The sequence below is a fragment of the Physeter macrocephalus genome, chromosome 19, assembly GCF_002837175.3.
Source record: "Physeter macrocephalus isolate SW-GA chromosome 19, ASM283717v5, whole genome shotgun sequence".
Taxonomy (NCBI): domain Eukaryota; kingdom Metazoa; phylum Chordata; class Mammalia; order Artiodactyla; family Physeteridae; genus Physeter; species Physeter macrocephalus.
In genome coordinates, this window is record NC_041232.1 from 74,886,240 (window position 1) to 74,899,200 (window position 12,961).

Below are 12,961 nucleotides of genomic sequence, written 5' to 3' on the forward strand. Positions count from 1 at the left end.
CTCCCTGTGCTGTGCGGCTGCTTCCCACTAGCTATCTATTTTACATTTGGTAGTGTATGTATGTCCGTGCCACTCTCTCACTTCGTCCCAGCTTACCCTTCCCCCTCCCCGTGTCCTCAAGTCCATTCTCTACGTCTGCATCTTTATTCCTGTCCTGACCCTAGGTTCATCAGAACCTTTTTTTTTTAGATTCCATATCTATGTGTTAGCATACAGTATTCGTTTTTCTCTTTCTGACTTACTTCAGTCTGTATGACAGACTCTAGGTCCATCTACCTCACTACAAATAACTCAATTTCGTTCCTTTTTATGGCTGAGTAATAGTCCATTGTATATATGTGCCACATCTTCTTTATCCATTCATCTGTCGATGGACACTTAGGTGGCTTCCACGTCCTGGCTATTGTAAATAGAGCTGCAGTGAACATTGTGGTACATGACTCTTTTTGAATTATGGTTTGTTTTTTAAAAAAGTGTCGGTCAGTTGTGGCTGAGACAAGAGAAGATGAAGCTCAACTGTGTAAAAAAAAAAAAAAAAAAGGAAGAAGAGGGACGAGTTCAAACAGGTTCAGGGATAGCACTAGGTGTGTGGTGTAAAGTCTTGAAAAGCAAGATAGATGAAGGGTGCCGAGCATGGCAGTGATTATTCAGGAGGCCGGGGCAGTGGTGTCTGGTGCCCCAGCCACCTCGACGGGGAGGGTCCCCCCGCTGCATCTCCCCCCAGGTCCAGCATCCTGTGGGCACCTGCTCAGTCACCAGCACCGGCTTAGTCCTTCCGGGAACTTCGAATCTAGTTGAAGTCCTTGCATGTGGCCCTGTGAGGACATGGGAGGGTGTGAGATGTGGGATACGTGAGATACATGGTGGGATACAGGAAGGGTGGAGGATCTCGTGGGTCAGAGGCCACAGGCAAGGCTCCCCAGGAGAGGTGGGACGGGCCGAGCCAGGAGGGAGGGCTGGCGTTTGGATTGGTGATAGAGGCGGGAGAGCCGAGCAAAGCATGGGGACAGGGTTGACACAGGAGCAGGCGTGGTTAGTAGAGTGGCGTGTGGGTGGCCAGCAGGCACAGGGCACGCAAAACCAGGTTGGGGGGCTTGGAATGCCGGTGAGTTAACCGAGGAGCCTGAGCGGGGGTAGACCCTGAAAGTGGTGTAGCGCCGTCTGTTGAAAAATGCTGGGGACAGGCGACTGGGGGGAGGGGGCGGTGTGCTGAGGGCCTAGTTGCCAGCTTTCAGTCTACCAGGAGGAAAACAGCCGTAGAGCATAGCATCAAAGGGATTGGGACAGGAGACAGTCCTGGTGGATGTGAGACCATCTAGCGCAAGGGGCTAACCAGTCCAGGTGTGAGATCTGAGGTTACACCAAAGTGGCCAGTGTGGGCGAGTTCATGTGTCAGACTGGTTGACTCAGGCTCCAGGGTTGAGTAGGATGACACGGGTTGGCTGGACGAAATGGAGCGGGGCGGAGGCCGGGGGCCGCGGTGTGTCTGAGGCCTAGGATCCAGGGCAGGGCTGCCGAGGAGACAGTAGGAGGAGGGCTTGTGGTGAGACTGAGCACACGTGCGGGCCCGGGGGGCCTTGCTGAGGCGCTGGACTGCATCTCGGTCTTGAACGATCTCTGACCTTGCCACTCGACAGCCAGCAGTATGAGCATCACCTGAGAGCTGGTTAGAAATGCAGAGTGAGGCCCCACCCCACACCTACCCAATGAGAATCACCTTTTAATGAGATTTCCAGGTGATTCTGTGCACTTTTAAGAGGCGGGCGGGGGGAAGTTTAGTCCCTACCCCGGCCGCTTTGGGGGCTAACCACCTTATTAGCTTGGTCCACCCCCAGTATGGAGGCAGAGCCTAGGAGGGTCCTTGGTGTCCAGCAGACCAGCACACGCTTGGAAGCACAGGGGCCATTGGCGCTTACTACAGGAAAGAAGAGAAAGCAGTTCTCATCTCAAATGAATAAAAGTTAAAAGAACAAAAAAATTCAAGAATGGCAAAAAAAAAAAAAATCCTTTCGCACTGGGAGAGTAAAGGGGCATTCACTGGAGCATGTGGGGTGACAATGTGAGGACGAGGCAAACCCATCCTAATTACTGTGTTTAGGAAACTATCCTTCCTTGGACCTTCATTTCAGGTAGCCCATGGCTGCAGACTTTTCTCACCCTTTATCTCCCCAGAAGACAAAGAAACTTGCAATTAAAGTTTTGACATGCAAAGTTATTTCTTCATTTTCCCTTAGGCCCTATGTTTTCTTGTCTAGGAGCAGAGATAATAAATACATTGGGAGGAAAGTAAGAAGGAGAGTTGAACAAAAATCTATGGACCTTTGATATGCTCCTGTCTAAATAAGTGTAGCACTTTTTTTCTTAAAGGAGCTTATCTGGAATCAAGGTGGTCAGAGAAAAAAAATACTGATGGGGCCATAAAAGGCAACCTTCAAGACAGCTCATGAAGTCAACTGTAACGTTTGCTAAATCGAAATGGTGAATATACCAAGACTTCTAATAGGCCACAGTTACTCTACATTTTTAAGGGTTTTGTTTTTTTCCTTTTTTTTAATCAAACCTGACCTGAGTCAGATTTTTTTTCTCTGTATAATATCTATTTTTAAAAAATCTGGTGGCAAACGCTGAAGACAGTAAATTTTATGTTATGAGTATTTTATCACAATTAAATGTAAAAATTAAAAGCTCTTATGGCAAATATTGTATTTCCTGCCTGGTGATAAAAATAGTATGAAGTGCTTATTATTTAAAACGTTATGTCCACTACGAACCTAAAGTCAGTATCACACAGTCCTGGAGCTGCAGGTGCATATTAACTCACGATCTGGGTAAATTATGTCATCAGTTGTGTGAGTTTATACTCCAGCCTCTCCTCGCTGCGCTAGTCACACAGGCCTTCCTGCTGTTTCTGTTCAAGCCAGGCACACACCCTCCCGGGGCATTTGCAAATGCTTTTTTGTCCACCTGAACTACTCCTCTACCAGACACTTGCTATTAATTTGTCTTGTTCCCTCGCTTCATGCAGGTCTCCACTCAAAAAGTCATCTCATCTGATGAGGCTCCCCCTCGTCATCCCATCACCTTACTTATCCTGTTTTATTTTTTTCATCACAGTCATTCCAACCAGATTCATGTTTGTTTACTGTCACTCTTCTCCCAAGAAGTACAATATAAGCAAGGACTCTCTCTGTCTAGTGTCTACTATATCCAAAAAACTTAAAATTGTCTCTGGCACATAGGATGTGTTCAGTTAACCTTTGAGGAGTAAGTGAATGCATATTTAATTTGTTCCACTTTTAGGTTGTAAACTTACTGAGCACGTCTTACTTAAGTGCTAAACCTCCTTGATTGTTTTCTAGAGAGCCATGCAGTGATGCAGTTTAGACCGGGAAAGTTTTTCTTAAACAGGAAAATCAAAGATTTCTTTCAAGTTGGTAAAAATGAAACCAAGGGTCCTACAGCCCTCTAATAACCATTCCAGTCCTATATAATAAGTCAGTGCTGTTGACAGCTAAATTGAGTCCTGTGAACAGGTCCATGCAAAATGAAATTACCCCATAAAAATGGGCAAAGGACTTGAGTGGACATTTCTCCAAAACTGGTCAACAGGCACATAAAAAAGATGTTCAGCATCATTAGTCATTAGGGAAATGCAAATCAAAACCACACTGAGAGACCACTTCATACCCACTAGCATCGCTATTACCAAAAAAAAGGAAAAATTTAATAAGTGTTGGTAAGGATGTGCAGAAATTGGAACCCTCCCGCATTTCCGGTGGGAATGTATTAAAATAGTACAGCAACTATGGAAAAAAGTTTGGTAGTTCCAGTGCCAGTGTTCACTGCAGCACTACTCACAACAGGGAAAAGGTGGAAACAACCCATGTATCCATCAACAGATGAATGGATAAACAAACTGTGATGTATTCATACAATGGAATATCATTCTGCCATAAAAAGGAATGAAGTTCTGATACATGCTACAATATGGATGAACCTTGAAGACCGTGCTAAGCGAAAGAAGCCAGACACAAAGAGACAAATACTGTATGATTCTGCTTATATGGGGTACCTGGAATGGTCAAATTCACAGAGACAGAAAGCATAATAGAGGTTACCAGGGGCTGGAGAAAATGGGGCATTATTGTTTAACTCCAGGGTTCCCAGGTGGAGGGGAAAATGGGGAGTTACTGTGTAATGGTTAAAACAGTTTCTGTTTGGGGTGATGAAAATGTTCTGGAAAGAGACCATGGTGACGGTTATACAACATCATGAACGTAATTAATGCCACTGAATTGTACACTAAAGAAATGGTTTAAGTGACAAATTTAGTTCTTTATATATATATATATATATATATATATATATATATATATAAAATTTTTACCCCAATAAAAACAGTTTTTAATTAAAGTACCCCCAAAGTTTTTTTAAAAATGGGTTTTCGAAGGACTGGCATAAAAAGACCTAAATTCAGTGTTTCACGATGGAGACAGCCCTTTCTCATCTCCCTGAGATAAGCCACTTTCTTTGCTCCTCCTGCACGATCCAGACTCCCTACCTTGTTCATGCCAGCTCTTTACATGGCTATTCCTTCCATAAGACACCAGTCATTCCCTCCATCAGACACTGTTCATTGCCAAAAGGAGTTCACACCTTCTTATTGGCCCTTCTCATTCCACCGCTGTTTGCAATACACTCCATGGCGCTGCTAAAAATGACCCCCCTTTCTTCTACAGCTGCCTCTTCCCAAGACCCCACTCCCCTGCCTCCGCATCTGCCGCAGGTCCCCCACTGCTCCTCCTCTCCCCCTCCACCCGCCCAAGCCCCATTCTTCACTCCTCTGCCCTTGCCCCTGCCCTCTGGGCTTTGTGCCTCTCCCTCTGTGATTCCTTCCCGTGTATCCCAGGCCAGGTTCCCTCCCCTTCCCAGTCCGTGACCAGTGAGGGTTGCATCCAGGGACTTGGTGGAACTTGATCTTTCCAGTGCACCAGGTCTTGTGTTGTCCTGTGGGTCTCTATCTGTTAGTTTTCTCTCCTCTCTGTCTGCCTGTGTCCTCTGCTGCGACGCACTTTGAGAGGGTAAGGATGGACTCATTCCCTTGTCCTACACAAGCCAACCCCTTGCACAAGTATTGATATATGAGAGCTCAGTAAAGACAGCTTTGAAGGTGTGATGATAGCAGAGCTTTTTAAGAGACTGGTGCTTTGTATTATTAAACCCTAGACCAGACCGAAATTTGTCTTCTGATCGTAATATGAAAAGTCGTCTTACAAGGTAAGGCAAATGACTCAGGCAAAGGAATGACTGGCCTTACTCTAGTGTCTACATAGTGAGGAAATCAACTCACAACCCCTTCATGGGGAGCGGTCTGTATGTAGGGAGGGGGTTGTTTCATATTAGTGGGTTTTCAATGAGACCAGCAGGAGTTGACCAGCTGTGATGAACACCTTCGAGTTGGAGTTCTGAATACTCTTTATCACTGGAAACACATTCGTAAAATGCATCTTAGAATGCCCCAGATCCCTTAGTAGCAGGTCAATTATTATAATAGTATCCGTGATGGTCCTCATTTTCTTCACATTCTTCTCAAACAGACACATCTTTTCATATTGTACCAATCAGAGAACAGTTGAGCCTCACTTTTTTTTAATATGTAAATTATTTATTTTTGGCTGCATTGGGTCTTCATTGCTGCCTGCAGGCTTTCTCTAGTTGTGGCGAGCAGGGGCTGCTCTTCGTTGCGGTGCGCGGGCTTCTCCTTTCAGTGGCTTCTCTTGTTGCAGAGCACAGGCTTTAGGTGCACGGGCTTCAATAGTTGTGGCACGAGGGCTCCGTAGTTGTGGCTCTTGGGCTCTAGAGCACAGGCTCAGTAGTTGTAGCACACGGGCTTAGTTGCTCCACGGCCTGTGGGATCTTCCCGGACCAGGGCTCGATCCCGTGTCTCCTGCTTTGGCAGGCAGATTCTTAACCACTGCACCACCAGGGAAGTCCCTAGCCTCACTTTTAGCAGCAGAATTTTTTTTTCAAGAGCTGTGTGTAAAATATATTTCTGTAAAGTGAATTGTAGTATTTTGGACACTCAGGGAGTTTTCTATTTAAACCCTTTGATTCTCTGTATCCACTTCCATCATGACTTAGACCACATACCTGGCTTGCATAACGTGGGGTCTTCACATTCTTAACACAGTCCAGTGTTCTCCAGGGAGTGCGCGGGGTGATCTGCTGGGGTGCACAGGAGATCCCCAAAAGCTGCTCCTTTATTTTGTCTCTGTAATTGATAACGTACTATCTTCATAGGTGCCTGTGTAATGTTCTGAAGTATGAAATGTGAAGCTTTGGTTTGTGCAAAAGAAAAACAAGTCTGATGTTTTCTCTGTAAACCTGTAAGCTTGAAATTCTTTCTGCTTGAAATTCTGAGTTTTTCTAAAATGAAAATGTCTAGAAGGGCATTTGGTCATAGCTCGATTCCGTCCCAGTTGACAGAAATCACTGACAGAATTTAGCAAACACTTTATCAGCAGAAGCTTTGAGTAAGCTCGCTCCCTCCCCAGCCCGGCTTCCGTCCCCGTCACCGACCGAAGCTCCAGACAGAAAGCCACTACTATGACTCGGGCCACCTGCCACCATTTCAGTCTCATGAGAAAGCACTTCTTTATGTGAAGTCAAACATGGTTTTAAAAAAAATAAACCTTTTGGATTAAAAACATGTTTCTCTGGGAATTCCCTGGCGGTGCAGTGGTTAGGACTCCATGCTTCCACTGCAGGGGACACGAGTTCTATTCCCAGTCAGGGAATTAAGATCCCGCAAGCCTCGAGGTGCAGCCAAAAAAAACCCCCAAAAATCATGTTTTTCCAATTGCCCAGCTGAAACACTCTGCCATCAGCTTTTGTCATCAGAGCCATGTTAAAACTAAACAGGGATGGTACGCTCAGGAAAATTGCCAGGCCTTCAGAATTTTTCTGTGAGTCCCTGGTCTCTTTTCCACCCTCTTTCCTTTTTCTGTCACACTCCTTTCCCTCCAGCCCCCGACCAGGGAACGATCTGATAAAAGTAATTGGTGTTCACCGATTCTGCCCAGGTGCCTACAGTAGCATCCCCCCTACCGAGCGCCAGCCAGGTGTGCACCCCTGTGCTGAGTGAGTGAGTGACGCAATTCCTGTCCCGCCTCATTCCCCCAGCTACCTGCTAGAAGGGTCCTTCGCTTCAAAGTGAAAAAGCAGAGCCTTCATTTTTCCTGAGTATTGCCACTTGCCATTGATACATCATTTTCCATGAATTATACCATCTCATCCTCACTGCGGTGGGATGGGTGCAATTATTAGCCCCATTTTACAGGTGAAGAAACAGGCTTAGAACTGACTTTATTCCCCCTTGTCCTCAAATTGTAGAAATGTAGACAGTTTTATTAAAGAAATGTCAGGCATTCTTCTATACAGGCCAGTCTGGAAGCTCAACTCTAAGAGCTGCCCTGGGTGGAAGAATCCTGTCCTGACGTCTGCCGTGCCCTAACCGACCAGGGGAGCTACCTGGCCAGGCAGCTTCTTCCGTCTTCACCAGCACACTGGTACCATTCTCCCTTCTCTCTGTGTCCTTCTGGCCCTGACCTCTGCTCTGCTAAATCCCTACATTCTGGCATGTCAGACTTTACTTCAGTTAGTGTTTCATTTTTCTGTTTTCTCTGGAAACCTGCCTTATCTGATGTGCAAGCTCAAAATGATTCCTCTATGATATCCACTTCCAGTTCTGAACTTTTAAACAAGAGGCGTGACAGTGGATGCTTTCTTTGCAGTAACAGACATAGAACTGTGCCATATTCAAGAGTAGAAAGCCGGATAAAATAGAGCAGGGCCACTGGAAGCTTCTGGAGAAAAGGAGCTAAGAAAGGGACCAAACTGAGCAGGTCCCCTAGAACATCTCGGTTGAAAGGGTCTGTGTTTGGATTCATGAACTGAAATGTTTTGAGGGGAGAAACTTAGACCTCGTCTCTGGCCTGACTGCTCAGCCAGCTAAAAAAACAGACATTCAAAGAAATGGACAAGAAGGAACAGCATTTGTTTGTCGGTTCCTCTGGCCTATGACTGAGACCTTTTGTTTGTTTGTTGTTCATTTATTTCTAAAAACCAAAGCCTTCAGAGAGAAACAGTTTCCTGGTGTGAGACCCTCATAGTAAAGCCGCTTTCTTGGTGTTCTCGGGAACACAGGTCACTAGTAATTGATTTCTGTTCTATTCTGGATTAGAGCACTTTTCATTCGTGACTTTCTTTAAGGATATTTTTTTCAAGGGCAGCAGAACTATTAGGTGTTATTTTCACATTCAGTAGTTTCTCTCTTAAGAAAAACCACATCTTTCAGTCTGACTGTAACATTCAGAAATTTGATACCATCTTTACTTAATTAACAGCCAAATTCTCAAATATAGTCATGGATGATATTTTATAAAATGAACTCTATGGAAAATCCCTCATTTGTTCTTCTGGGTGGGGTTCTTTTCCCCTTGGTTTGACAGAAGGAGCGAAGCTTCTTTCTGTTTTGTTATATGTCAGCATGAATTTTCAGTGGAGCAGAAAAGTAATTTTAGTATTCATAATGGCTTTCACTACAATTGGGTTGATTAACAGCACGAAAAATAACTATTTAAGTCAACCTTCCCTACAGGATTCTGAATACAGATCTTCCGGTCTCTGCAGCTCAGCTCACAGAAATGTTTTGTTTCTTCAGCTTGGGGTTTCTCAGGATTAGACCCAACATCGCATTGCAGTGGGAAATAAATCCATGGAGCTTTATAAAGACAATTTTGATGTACAATTTATTATCTCCCTCCGGCCTCCCAAAGCCTTGCACAGACTGTGGACATGCTTATTCCAGAAGAGTTTGTCAGCCGTTAAAATTAAATACCAGCCCGTATGCCCTGAAACAAATATACACATGACACAAAACACACAAGAGAGTGAGGCAACAGATGGCCAATAAATCAGATGTATTGTCTTGCCATTTTAACTCCTTTATTTAGACTTTCCAAGGAATTTATATGGGGGGAAAGAAAGGCAGGGGATGTAAAGGATATTTGCTATAAACAGACTCTAGTGTTTCTTATACATTCAGGGGAAGTCTGTTAGAAAGCAGAAGTCAGTCACTGTAAACTCTGTGGGCCAAACATTACTTTTGTAGTTTATTGATTAAGAACTGTGGTAGGACATGGCCGGTTTTTCACGAGACTTCTCAGTGCCATATGCATGAATCAAGTCGCATTCCCCCAAACACAAGCACTGCAGCAGACCCGATTTTGAGTGTATGTGACTGTATTCTTTGTTCAATAAGTAGACATTTTAGAAGGGGTTCTGCTTTATTTGCTTAATGAAAACAACGATGGTTCAGAAGCTCTATTGTTTTAGAGGGAAACAAGTCAATCCTGAAGGCAAACTAGACAAAAACGTAGGTAACTCAAAGTTTGTACGTCTCAACTCGGTTACCAAAGGCCTTCTGTTGCTGCATCTTGGGCAAAGAGAGGAGACTGGAGGTGGTTGACAAAGTCACCCGATGAACTGAAAATCTGCAGCCTTCTGCTGAATCCCCCCCTTCCCTGGGAGGTTGCTTCCAAAACACTGAAGCAGAAACACGTTTTTATCAAATTACTGCCTTACTGGGATTGCTACCAATAATAAGAGCTACCACCTCATAAGCATTGGGAGCTTAGTCTTGGGGGCTAGAGTCAGGCCCAAATTCGGAGCTGTTGGGAGGGAAGGGCCAGAGGACCAGGAGGGGCTTGAGCAGCCTGCAGGCTCTCCCAGCTGCTGTTGAGATGGGAGATGTCAGAGCTAGAATCTGTAGGATAAAGAAGGGGTCATACTGTATGCTAACACATATATATATATTGAATCTAAAAAAAAAAAAATGGTTCTGAAGAACCTAGGGGCAGGACAGGAATAAAGATGCAGACCTAGAGAATGAACTTGAGGACACGGGGAGGGGGAAGGGTAAGCTGGGATGAAGTGAGAGAGCAGCATTGACATACATACACTACCAAATGTAAAATAGATAATATGTATACGTATAGCTGATTCACTTTGTTATACAGCAGAAACTAACACAACACTGTAAAGCAATTATACTCCAATAAACATGTTAAAAAAGAAAAAGAAGGGGTCAGACTGGGAGGGGCTGAAGGGCATCCGTTCATTCACATCAAAAAAACGCCAGTCTGGGGGTGTATCTGGCAGGCTGTCCAGACAGAGGGAGGCTGGTGTCAAGGAGATCCAGCTCAGGCTAACCGGAAACCGAGCCCAAGAAGGTTGGACGCGGGGACTTGGGATCCAGGAGGCAGGCAGGCAGAGCCCATCTGGCCTGTAGCATGGAGCGACAAGTCCGCAGGGGATCAGCAAAAGGTGACAGGCCAGGGTGTCCAAGATCTAGGTTTCCTAATAGTTACAAATGCGGGGACTGCAGTGCAGAGAGCAAACCACAGGGTTCCTGGACGTGGAGCTCGAGATCAGAGTGAGACCAGCACGGGACAAGCTTTACATGCTGTGTGAGATCCGGGGAGCCGCAGGTCCTCTAATAAGAGGGTCATCCTAGAGCTGCGGCTCCGCCAGTGGGGGAAAAGAAGCAGAGAGCTTCTTAGAAGCAAAGAGGCAGGACAAGAGAAGGAACAAAACAACAAAGGCACATCTTACTTTCTGAAGGTGTAGGCCTCCTACAGAGAGTTTTCCAGTTTCTTTTTATTTACCCGCAAACCACATTTCCTTAACCATATCTGTGTATGTATGTTGCCCTTTGAGTTGTATATTTATTGCCATTTTGAAGGTTTGAAGATACTGCAAAGTATCTGATGTAACTCAAGAATTAAGTAGGGTTCAGTTTAAGCTATACCTTAAATTAGATTAATTCCATAATTTTCTGCCTTACCATAGCCAATTCTCCCAGTAGCAGAATTGCTTATGCAACTTAAAAGATCTGTAATCCTAGAGCTGTGTCAAGCAGACATATCAGTTTTGGAGTGATGAAGGTGTTCTGGAGTTAGACAGCAGCGGCGGTTGCACAACTTTGTGAATATACAAAAAAAAAAAAAACAAAAAAAACCAACACTGAATCGCACCCTTTGAAAGGGTGAGTTTCATGGTATGTGAATTATATCTCCATTTTTAAAAAAGAAGACATGTCCAGGTGTAAAGTCACAGTAAGCTTAGGAGACAGATATGGAGTCTAAGGAATAATCTGTGAAAATCTGTTTAAGAGCTAAGACATCTGGTCACCTCTGGAATCAGTAGCTTCCATTTTTGCTAGGAAGTATTACGCTCCTGGGTTAGACGGTGGATGGGTCGAATGAATCACTGCCACTCTCCTAAATGTGTAAACAAATTGTCCACATATTCAGGTCAATGTTGCTCACCGGGTACCAGGATCTGGGAGCCCAGGGCACAGCCTGTAGCACCTGACAGAGCTTCTAAGCTGCTGCTTGGGGGAGTCCTTTTACCAGATTCCCCTAAGAAGAAGCTGTGTGTGTAATACAGACAACGTCTGTGCTGATCTTAACAGAGACTCCTGCAGCTTTCTTATGGGTCAGAAGCGAGCGGCCTTTATCTCCAGCCACACATTTCTCTTGTTTGCCTTTGTCATCAGCATTGCAGGAGTGCTCACATATCATCAGGTTCAGACAAATCCTGTTTGTGAGACAAAAGTTGCATTGACCGAATTCAGCTTCACCCTTTTGCCTCTGTGCATCTTTCTTCTGTGTGCACACATTACTGTGCCAGGCGCAGAGAAACAGATTCCTGTAAAAACAAAGAGGAAAAGAGACCCGGAAGGAGAGGTGGGGTGATTTCTGTTACATCATTCTTCCCGACGTTCAGTGGGCTCGCTGCACCGTCCACCAGACCCTGTCATGTGGTGAATGCTCGGGGAACGTCAGTGCATGTTATCAGGGGTCCACAGAGAGTGTTAGACAGGTCTCGGAAGCAAGTCCAAATACAACCTTCCTGGCATAACCTGGCTGCAGAAGCACACTTGACATTCTCATCAGCCTCAGAGTAACTGTCCCTGGCCCCAACCCTCCTGGAAGCCCTTTACCTGGCCTGGGGGAGGCCGGAGAGGTCCATACTGGGGGCATCCTGCACCGCCTACTCAGCTAGCCTGGGCTTTTCTGGGTGTGGTGCTCTCTCTAGAAAACTTCCTTCATAACTGAGGTATTGTGAGGCTGCACGGCTTCTTCCAAGCTACACTATTTCTACACCTCCCATCCAAGCTCTTTAATAGGCAGGTGAAGCCCTCTGATTGCTCTGACCGTCCTTGGTCTCGTCTCCCGGGACTCTGCTGATGGTCTCCACTGCCAGCCCCACCCGACGTGCCACTTCAGGCCTCAGTATCCCCGTTTGAACATCTCATACTCTGCCCAAGACGGCTTCCTTGCCCTGCCCCCCACTTCCTCGGGCCAGTTCCTTTTTCCTCATCTGGCTGAGTTCTTTTTTATCCTGCAAGCCTGTGCTCACTTGTCACACTCCTTGGGACACCTCTCCTGGCCTTCAGCTGAGGGAGGGACCCACCTGGCTCCATCATAGCACACACCCTGGTGTGCGGAAGTCCCTTGAGGGCAAGGTTGGAACTCTGGATCCCTGGGACCCAGCAGGAACCAGACCCTTGGTATGCACAGTGTGAAGTCTGAGCAGCTGAGCCCAACGCTTCCATTTCATCGTTCAGTCTGTAACTCCACTGCCTGCCTGTCAACAGGAATGTGTGGTTTTTTTTTCTGACACTGAGAAAGCTGATAAAGAAAAGAGCTTTTCTGTGGCAAATTGATAAGAATCTGAGTGATTGTAGGGGACTTGGCTTTTTGTTTTGTTCTGCTTAGATGAGCGGACTTGGAAATTAATATTGGTATTAGAATCATACAGAAAGGAGACAAGGTTCCAAGAGCTGAAGCAGCTTGTCGGGGATCCTTCAGCCAGCGGGCGGTCGGTCAGGGCT

General features: G+C 45.6%; 1 protein-coding gene across 1 annotated transcript in view; it reads left to right on the forward strand.

The window, feature by feature from the left end:
• The window catches only part of TNFRSF11A (TNF receptor superfamily member 11a), a 53,910-nt gene that overhangs the window by 10,330 nt on the left and 30,619 nt on the right, over nucleotides 1-12,961 (forward strand). The gene's annotated exons all lie outside the window — the stretch shown is intronic.